Here is a 10,644-nt window from a genome sequence, read left to right as displayed (position 1 = left end):
TCATTTGCATCCCAGAAGCTTCCCAATAAGACATTATGCAGAATAAAGGATATCAAAGGCAGGTGTTAGAAAAACACCATCATTTAGTTTTTGATATTTGTTGAGACTGTTGAGCTTACTTAGATGTAAGTGGCAGAGTCTTTGTGTCTTTATGCAAATTTGCCCTTTTCTGATGCTTTGAGAGCTGAGGAGGATAATTGTTTATGATTGTTCTGTGACATTTCCATATGGCTGACGAAGGGTTTGCCAACACACACGCTCACTGACACACACACATCTGTCAAGACCAAGCTGCTTGGAGCTTGAATGGTAGGTTTGGTTTGCCTGGGATTGAACGCCCCAACTGTGGGAGGGACATCACGCCTTCCAGTGTCATTTCTTCACCAGTGTTTCTCTCAACCCAAGGAGACTGTTTTCCCTGGGGGGAGGCGGTGAGCTGATATGGTGGCGGATAGCGTTCCTCCTGTTGGATGGATGCTACATAAAGTGAAAGTGCTTTGTTCTATCGATCTGACACTCTCTATCAAGCCCCCTCCCCCTTTTTATCATGATAGCACCAGGATTATAACCCTCTCCACCCCCTGATTCCTATTCCCCATGCAACCCCCACCCTTGTCCCATGTGTATTTGGACTGGGTGGGTGGTGGTGGGTCAGTGTGCGTGACGGGGGGGAGTACCTTTGTATGAGCCCCTGTGGAGATCATTGGAGCTAAATCATGTTTACCCTCAACCCTCCCTCTACCTCCTCCACCTCCCTCCTCCTGCTCCTCTGCCAGGCAGATAGATGACAGCCACCTATTCTTTCCTCCAGACAGCAGGGTGTTTGCTGTTCCTCTTATCCACCCCAGAGACCGGCCTTGTAACAGTGTTATTCACCAGCAGGATCCGTCTCTATTTGCACTGTCACGTTGTAAGAGGAGCAAAAGTGTTTGTCTGAGGGTTGAATACACCTAGATCCTGGATAACAAAATAATATCCTTTTGGGCCCAGTATTACACTGCTGTACTGAATTCTTTTGGCTCGGCTATCTTCTATGGAACGATATATTCTTCTCATGCATCCCCCCGGGCTGAAGATAATAACTTTTTATGTATCAAAAACAGCTCCCATCTCAAAGGAAACAATGCTATTCTGATGAAATCTATGAATAATAGCCTTTAGGGAACAAAGCAGCAACAACTTGATACAGAGCTGTAACCTTCATGTAAAGTCAGTTTCTGATCACATTATTAAGAACTTCTTTGATATGTTTCCCCCAAATTCATCCAAGGGGGCTAAGTCCTTCAATTAATTCTACCCTGCTCTTTCTCAAAGGTTTTTGCATTATTTATGGGCCTCCGCCACAGCACATTATTATTTGCTGTGTGGTGTTTACATCCAAGATTTAAATGTAATCCCAGGGGTTTGAGATGGTCTCATGTTTGGACTGACACTCGGGCAAGGCATTATAATTAGTGGAGGTGCCCTTTTGATATCTGCCTGATGAAAAACGGGCTGACGGTTAACACGCAGGCTGCACTCATTTCTCATCTACCCCTGGTGGTGTTCAGCCATGCAAACACATATATCTGCTCATGTTTTGACATTTCTGGCTCTGAAACTGTTGCTGCTTCCCCAAAACAATGCAACATAATTACGTTTGTGCAGCTTGAAGCACTGAAAAATTCAGTGAAAGGCAAAACTCTATAGAAAAAACATTACTCTGGATAATTCACAAACCTTGCTGTCAACATTTTTTACAGGGACTATTTTTCTTTGAAAGCAGTTCCAGCTGCAGCCTCTAAGTGCTCACATGCCTTTGTGTTTTTCAGTGTAAAATTAAACTGTGAACAATCTAAATCACCTTTTGGGGAATAATAGTGTTACATTTGTCTATGATTTAGGTTTTCCCTCTTAAACAAAACACTAGGTTATCTTTGATATCCCTCATATGTATTTTATGATAATCAGGGACAGGAAAGTTGACTCAAGTGTCTTTACTTGGCCAAAATTTGAAAAATACAGTCATTACAGGGAATGCATTCAGACAGGTAAACAAAACTGCAGCAGACAATCTGGTTAAAAGGTGAACGCTTGGTGGTGAGTATATAATACTGGGGCTGATGACTGATACAAAGCAGGTGTGTAGACAGGAGTTTGGTCAGGTGATAGCAGTTTTGTGGCATAACAGATGTCCTGTTCATTCATTCATGTGCATCAGTTATTCATTCCAAGGGACTAATAATGTGATCAAAGTATATAAATTGTTAATCTGCGTACACAGATTAATAATCAGGAACAGAATTATTTATTGTGGGCACAATTTATGTGCCATTGTGTCGATTTGGGAACAGCAAAACAAACTCTACTGTCTCTGTAGTGAAGATATGCCACCAGCTGTGACACCTTTTTGATACTGATAGACTGTACAGTTATGTCAAAGTTTCATCAGCTTTTATCATGAGCTTAGCTGCCATCAACATAGCCCTGATAAACTGTACCTCTGCCCAACAGCAAACACCAGTTAGTTAGCAAATGGCTGGTAAACACACCCTCTATCAAACGGCCAAGATATTTTGCCAGCAGCTGGTGGAGACTGAACCAAAGTGGTAAGAGGAGACTGAATTTTGGACTTAAATTCAATACGTGAGCAGAAAGAGGACTTCAAATGAAGGCTACTTGCTAGTACATCTGATGGATTTCAAGTAGGCAACTGTTTGCTAACACATGCTGAAGCGGTGTAGTGTGATTGTTTTAATGTTAGTTTGCCCTGAGAATGGCATGGAAATCATTCAGCTCTTATTTGACATTATTTAACAGTAACTACTGCAACTAGCATTACTAATATAACATTAAATTAATAATGAAGATACCTAGCTACCGTAACAGCTAGCTACCCTGCTAATATTAGCTAACTGACTAGCTAGCTAAGACACAAAGCATAGCTTAGCTAACAGCAGCCGTCAGAGGAAAAACGTTAGCTAACAGTGACTGTAAACTGTGAAGTTAACTTTGCTTTCAGCAGAATGATATGAATATGGTTTCATTCAACTTGTGGATGGCATGTATATGACTGTAAGGTTAGTGATTTCTACTGTAGGAGAAAGACTTAAGATGTGTATATTATAGCTAATAGGAAATTAACCAGTATCAAACTGGTAGTTTTAATCTGTAGTGGACAAAAGGCATCCCATAAACGTTACTGGGTGCGCTCACATACTGCGGCAAGGTTGGATGAGCATTAAGGTTTTTTTTTTTTTAATGTTCCTCAGGTCATCCTGGCATGCTGAAGACCTGCTGATGGAGCCCAGGAGGAACCCGGACACCACTGTGAGAGCCACTGCTCCGTGGTCCTGTGGAACAAGGAGGTGTAGCGCCCCCCTAAGCTGACAGTCGTAACCCTTCATCCAATGCGCGGGGACAGGACCGCTGCTCTGTCAGTTTCTTTCCCCGCTCTTGAGCGCCCGGCGATGCGGTGCTGAGCAGGTGCGAGCATCGTGAAGGACACACGCACGGACGCATTTACCCGCTACGGAAGGTAAGGACACGGGAAGCGCTGGACAGATAATGTGAAAGCTGATCATTTCATATTATTTCCAGAGTAGCCGGGTGCTGCATTTTGACAGCTGGGAAATCAGTGTTGTTTACAACATATGAGTGGGATGCGCGGATGGGATGGAGCCCATGTAGCCCACCGCATTGCAGAATTGCTAACGATTTGGGTACCAAGAAACTGCCTTTTTTGTGTGTCGTAGTGACAGATGCAGAGAGATACCGTGTGTGCAATATCTGACTTACGGTGGCGTGGTGAGGATGATGCTGTTACATGATCTGCTGCACATCCTGGCATGTACTTCCCTCCCCAAAAAATAGTCGATGCACAGAGCGGATGCAATGATGGTGCGATGTGTTCCTGCAATATATAGCACATCTGCTTTAAAGTAATAAGTCTGAGTATTGCATTCATTAGACCACGCCGGAGGCCATAGCCTAACAGCGCCGCACATACCGATGATTCAAACTGCCGCCTGCCTTATAGCCAAGAGATTAGGAAGGACCATACGACTGTAAACACTTTCATCTGGGGTGGAACTAAAACGCATGTCCTGGTGTTAGTGCCGCGATTGAGGCATATAGTTGGGCTCTGTCATCTTTGCTGGCAGACTGAGCCGTGGTGCTTAGTAATGGCCCAGTGGCAGGGTTATTCTGTCAGGATGTCAGGTGCTGGAGAAGGTGTCATGGGCGCGTCCACACTCGCCAGACTAGGCTTCAGTGGAGAGAAACTGTTCATGCTACATGTTGCCAAAGTAAGGTTTAGTGACTGCCAGAAGTCCTGCAGGGATTTTCATGCGGTCCTCGTCATTTTCTTATATGATAAAGAGTTAATTTTTCTATATACATCCTCATTGTTGACATTGGGAAAAGGATCTCACTCAAGTCATGCAACTATGGACTGATTGATTGCGAACTACAAAAATCGTAGACGTTATTCTAAAATATTCCATTGCTTTTTAGCATCCATAGGGGGTCATTGATTGGAAGTTGCTGCGATGTCAGGTAGCGTACCAGCTGCTGTGGCTCTGGTCACCGTGAATAGACTATAATGGTGAAGTCTGTCTGAAACTTTGCCCACATGACTACTCTATCTCATAATGGGTTGATATTTAGATAAAGTATGGTCATAATTTTCATTATGTTGTTCAGTGGTCGCTTGAGTGCATGGCTTTGTGCACAGCGCCCTGTAACAGACAGCAGAGTATCCTGTGGTCTAATGAGCTCATAATTGCCATTCATGATGTGATCAGTAATAGCTCCAAACTATTATGACATCTAATGGCCGTCTTTGTTTGCCATTCACAGGTCTAGAGTTGTTTTGCTTCGTGACAGGCAGAGCTGACTGAATCAGAACCTGGTATTTTGGATTATGGGTCTGACATCAATATATTAATGTAGGTTTATGAACATGTTAAATGGCACTTAGTTCCTTTAAGATCTCCTTTCCGATGATCCACTGATAAGTGCCTGGCCACTTTCTGCTCCTGGGCACCATACACTTAAATGTTTTTGACCCAAATTTTCATCTGGGCTTTCTTTGGCATTCAGTGCCATGTGTGAGAGTCGTCACTGTGTGTTTGTCTCGACTGAATCAGAGCCATAAATGTGGCACAAAATGTCAGAGGGATTCCATGGCTGCCTGTCAGGTGGAGCACTTTATGAATCTTGTAAGCTTGACTGCTGCTAATGCATCCTGTGCTGTCCTGTGTACACCCTGAGGACAGACCCTCTCCTTCATGCTCGGAGAATGAATTTACTTTGCTCAGAAGTAGGCTAACCTACTGCGTGCAAGACATCATCTTACATTTTTACACCCCTTGCTCTATAACAAAATATGTAGCATATAGAGTTTCGTAATAAGCTGCTCCCTGCCAGCACATTGGCTGTGGGGCTCGTACAGCCTGCACGACGAGGAACTTTTTACATAACACAGCACAAGATATGGCTGTTCCATGATGCATTTCAAGGCTACAGCCTCAGCCTCCATTAGTGTCACAGTCACATGATTCAACGTAACCGTACACTTCTCTTTTGGTCTGAAGCGTCAGTCGCACACGTCTGTCATGTATTGAGGTAGACAGGCTGACCTCACCTGAGGCAGAATATAGGACTGTCTTCAACCTCCTCATCTCCACCTCACATGAGTGCAAAGTTGGTAGAGATTGTTTTTAATAATCTTGGGTAGTACTTTTTACTGCAGATCTGTCCAGTGCATGAAGAGTTTTTTCCCATGTCCGGTAACATTAATGTCTCCATAATTATAATTTTGGTGCTCAAAGCAGAACGTTGGATATTTGCCATCCAAGATTAAGGCAATTTTAGAGTCGTTTTAGGAGATTAGATTTGTTTCCAGATGTCCTTCCAAGCCCTGGGCGACAAATTCTTGGGCAAAGAGTCAAAGCATTAGCTGAAGAGAAGATTTAGTGTGTGATTTTGAAGAGACTCTAAACTGATTGGCAGCGTTGGCATCTGGGAGCAACAGGGCTAGTTTGTTAGACGCTGTTTGTTCTGTCATACTGCAGTCTCAGTCACGCTGGAGGGAAAAAACTGGTTTCATTGTTAAAGTGAATGATATAGCAAGACAAGACAGTCCATGCACGTGAACATTTGTGGGCAGAAGCACACACTCATACAAACACAGCCCCTAGTGTACAAGTGCTTTTCTCCATCCTGCTGACAAAACATGCGATGCTGTTGTCTTGATGCTTCCTTTAGATTGCTCAGCAATTTACACACCGGTGATCAATAGAGAGATCCACTAATGGTACAGCAGTGAGGCAGAGACATGACGTGTTCTGTGTTTGCCTGGAGACAGACCTCTCCTCTGTTCATGCCTGAAGAGGAGAAAGGGCTTCAGTCCCCATCTGCCATCTTTGGCTGTCTGAGTACTAGTTGCACTGGGCCTGCCATTGATTTTCCTCCTGTGGACTGCTCCCTGCTCTCTGCATGCATGTGACCCTATAGAGCTTATGTGCAGAGATTGAGCAAAGGGGGGAAAAAATGCAGAAACACTGTGCACATTTGTATCCCACTTGTTGATTATCCATCTAATTTGTGCAATGTTAGACCAAACTGTAAATGTGGGCTCTTTAACCATTACGTTCCTAGCTCTATGTACAATGCTGATTGCTTTGTAAAATGAGTTGGTAGGAAAGCTAGCCATTCAGGTTAGAACTAAATGATAAGTCAATTCATGGATTAGTTGACTGGCAGCTTCTCATATGTAAGAAATGCTTCTTTTCTCATCTGATGTGATAGTAAACTGAACTCTGGTGGGTGTATTTCAGAATTTTGTGATATTTTATTGACCAGTTCATCAAAAATAACGAGCTGAATAATTGGTAATGAAGATAATCCTTCATTTCTGCTTTAACGCAGCAGCTAACATTAGTAGCTAGCTGTATCTTTTAAGCACCTTACATTGTTTTACGTCCCTCTGAAGTCATTCACTGAATGAGGTTTTGTTGCCTGGCTTGTTGTTCTATTTCTGGGGCCACTGTTTCCTACTCGAATCTAATGATCTTGAATAGTTGCCTCCGGCAATTCAGGAGGCTGGTTACTTTTAATGCCAGACCCCAAATTAATAATTATTCAGCCACACTGGATTAAAGTTGTTTTTGTGTGTGTGTGTGTGTGTGTGTGTGTGTGTGTGTGTGTGTGTGTGTGCGTGTGTGTTTGTGCGTGCATGTATGTGAGCGTGACTCATCTAGCTCTTCTTCAGTCCATGATTACTATCTTCCATATCAACGATCAGGATAAAATGCAGCTTGCATGAATGGCATTCTGTTGATTTACACAAATTCAGCTCAATGCTAAAAATAGAAATGGATTTATTTGATATCAACCACTATTTTTTTTTTCTTTGTTTTTGCCTATTTATAGCATTAAAGCTCCTGGAGAAAGATGTTATTCATTTACTGACAAGATAAAAAAGATGGTTTGGAAGAAATGGCTTGCTTGTAAAGCATCAAGAGCCAAACTCCCCTCAAGATATAACTTGGTGTCTTTTATCACTGAACATTTAATCTGTTCTTCTCGTTATCAGTGTGATTTTGTTTGTTGATAAAGTGCCTCAGCGACTCCGGTTTGTCCTCCGGTTTGTCTGCCAAAGTGATGTCTCATTCAAAATCAGATTTGCATTCCATTAAGATAATGTGGACCGGACAAGCTGGTAATGTTCAGAAATGGGCCGGTATCTCCTCCTGCCACTCACGGGGCCACTCACGGGGCCACTCAAAGGGCCACTCACGGGATGACATTGATCAATGTCATCAAAGTGCTGGCGAGAAGGTTCACGTGTTCTGTTGGGTGCAGCCGAAGAGTTTAACTCCTCAATATCATAATTGAAATAATACTGTTAAAAAATAATCAAGATTGCTTTATGAAGGAGGTGACTGATGAACCGGGTAATGACTGATTTACTAAATGATGAGTTTATTGGTTTACAGGCCGTCTGTGTGCGTCCAGTGATTCTAAATGTTGAATTTAAATTGATGAATTTAAGACATCATTTTGGCCACATTTAAGAACAATTAAAATCTGTAACTAGGTTACCTTGGACAGTATTTCACTTCTTTTCTCTGATTCGTCGCTCTGTTCCCTCTGAGATATTTTTAGACTTTACAATCAAAGTAAATCTTTTGGGATTTAGGGACTCAATTAGAAGGAGATTACAAACGTGTGCCCTTCGCCTGCTAATTTCTGTTAACAGCACGATCTGCCATTTGAATTTTTCCTGATAATATTTGACTTCCTTCATTACAATGTCAGCACAGAAAATTGTTTGTTTGCTTATTAGCAGGGCAAACCTTATCTGTCTTCACTGGGATGAATTCAATTTCCACAGTAATATCAAGAGTTATTTGCTCATCAAATAACTAATGGCCTTGTTGTAGTTGTTAACTAGTACTAAAGAGGTTTGTATTTAATGATGATAAGACGTAAAAGTGACTGTACTGCGAGGTTAACAAGTTCAGAGGACAGTTTTCTCTAATTAAGTAGTCAATTTTAAGTATCTGAATGTGAATGGGTCTTAATTAAACTACTCCTCAAAGAGTCAGATTGCCTCTTGTGAATTTGTTTAACATTTCACTGAGCAGAAATATTGTATTACACACAGTGGACTGACTTCTCACATGGGAGTCTTGAGCCATCTGTTTTTACACCTTTGTAGATGCAGGCAGATACGTTGTTTACTGGGCTGTTGAGACTGTGCAGTCAGACAGCACTGTACCTCTGCTATTTTGGTCCTGTAAGAAATGGCTTTCAATTTCATGCAATTTGGAAAGCAGTGGAGTGTTTCTGATTTATTCCCTGGGATTTCAGTGTTGCAAAGTAGAACACTTCTACAAGTTGGAAACAAGTAAATTCCTGTAGACTCAAAAAAATGAAATATCTGTTGAGATGTTTTCGCTTGTTTGTGCCGACCTTAGTCAGTACTTTGGAACGTTAAGGGAAAGCTTTGTGGAGACGTTTTGGACGATTAAAGGTTGAAACAGAAATAATCACCTTTGTTTCTGGCAAATACCTACCTACACAGCTATATTCCCTGTGATATAGTAATTAATTCCATAATCTTACCATGAAGCCTCGTATTTAGCATCATTTGAAAGATTAAATTACCTCTGTGTCCTTCATTATTGATATTCCTAGTAACGGGCAGCATTGTTCTGGACTTAATCCTGTTTAATCTGCGTTTGTCATGGGGTTGTGAAAGCTTACTGTATGTTTCAACAGCTCGTGCTGTTATCTTATAGTGCCAAGGATAAAGAACAAGCCCAATGGTGCGGGGAACTATCCAATTAGGTACAAAAGCATCTTCCTCGTTGGGGCCAAGCCACTCTTGGGGCCTTTGAGCAAGGCCTGTTGCTATGGTGCTTGGATCATGTGTGGAAGACAAGAACACACCTTCAGCTACGTGCTAGTTCAGCATTCAAGGCTCCCAAGCATAACAACACTCCTCTGCTAATACAGTCACCTTTCATGTATACTGTTTGATGTTTTTCATGGTAACCCAGCGTATGTTGCCTCACAGTGATGATGCATGCTGGATGCTGTCGACAGCTCAGCCCTGTTACTGCGATAGTATATTTAACTGGAGTCATGAACTCCCCGCCAGTTGTGTGTTGAAAATAATGAAAGACTGAGGGGGTCAAAGGGGACCTTTGCACTAATCAGAAATGTCCTTGGTGAGAAGCGTACTAGTTCTTTAGCTGGCTGACCCCGGGCCTTCTGTGGGAAGGTCTGTATGTGTGAGAAGTGTATGGAAAATAGACGGCTAATCGCACAGAGAGCCCAAAGGGGAAGGCCTCCTGGCACGTGGAGCGAATACTGAGGAAGCTGAGCTCTTGGGAAGCCTCATTATACATTTAGGGGCGTCCTGTTTTCCCTCTCTCTGGACAGCTGGACAGCTAAATTGTTTGTGGATCAATAGTTTAGCTTCCTACTGGCTCCACAGAGTGAGTGAAGTGCATTTAAACCCAAGAAATCCCATTACACTTGGCAGAGGTGGGAAGCATAGCACTAGGGGCCTCAGCAAGTGCTTATTGCTATGCCCATTATTCAATCTCCCTGTTTGTTTACCTGCAGTGTGTCTGCTGAAACCATCCATAGTCATTTTACTCTCAGGTTATCTAATTTTTTTCGACTTCCATTTTCTTTGTTACACAGTTTCTTCCATAAATATGCCATGATATTCCCATGCTTTTTAAAAACGCTGTAGGCGCTGTATCTTTAAATCTTTCATTGGATGCTGTATTTTCCGGGACACTACCTATAACTGAGAGATCTTCACTAGCATGATTGATTGGAAGTCATAAGGCTGTGTTGCGTTCCCGTACGGACTGACTGATTGTATATTAATGCAGCTTATTATGACTAGAACCTTGCTGCATCCTTTCTGTATTGATTCAACACTTATTTAGAATGCCTGTTGTTTTTCAGTTCAGCTCTTTGGCCATGTAAAAGGCAGAGAGAGAAAATGGGTAGAGAAGGAAGGGGTTCGGGAGTATAATGAGACACAGAGAAGAACAAAAAGTTTGGAGCCCTCCCCTCATTCCTTAGATCAGTGTAACCAGAAATAAAAGCTGTGGCTGGTGCAGGCTCTGGGCT

General features: G+C 42.4%; 1 protein-coding gene across 1 annotated transcript in view; it reads left to right on the top strand.

The window, feature by feature from the left end:
- The first annotated feature begins 3,275 nt into the window (after nucleotides 1-3,275).
- Nucleotides 3,276-10,644, top strand: part of LOC143322729 (contactin-1a-like) — a 63,184-nt gene continuing 55,815 nt past the window's right edge. The window contains exon 1 of the mRNA XM_076734119.1: nucleotides 3,276-3,517. The gene's annotated coding sequence lies outside the window, so the exon portion shown is untranslated. The remainder of the gene's footprint in view (nucleotides 3,518-10,644) is intronic.

This window comes from Chaetodon auriga, chromosome 6 (genome assembly GCF_051107435.1).
Source record: "Chaetodon auriga isolate fChaAug3 chromosome 6, fChaAug3.hap1, whole genome shotgun sequence".
Lineage (NCBI taxonomy): Eukaryota > Metazoa > Chordata > Actinopteri > Chaetodontiformes > Chaetodontidae > Chaetodon > Chaetodon auriga.
The sequence above is the reverse complement of the archived record's forward strand: the minus strand, read 5'-3'. Positions and strand labels throughout refer to the sequence as shown.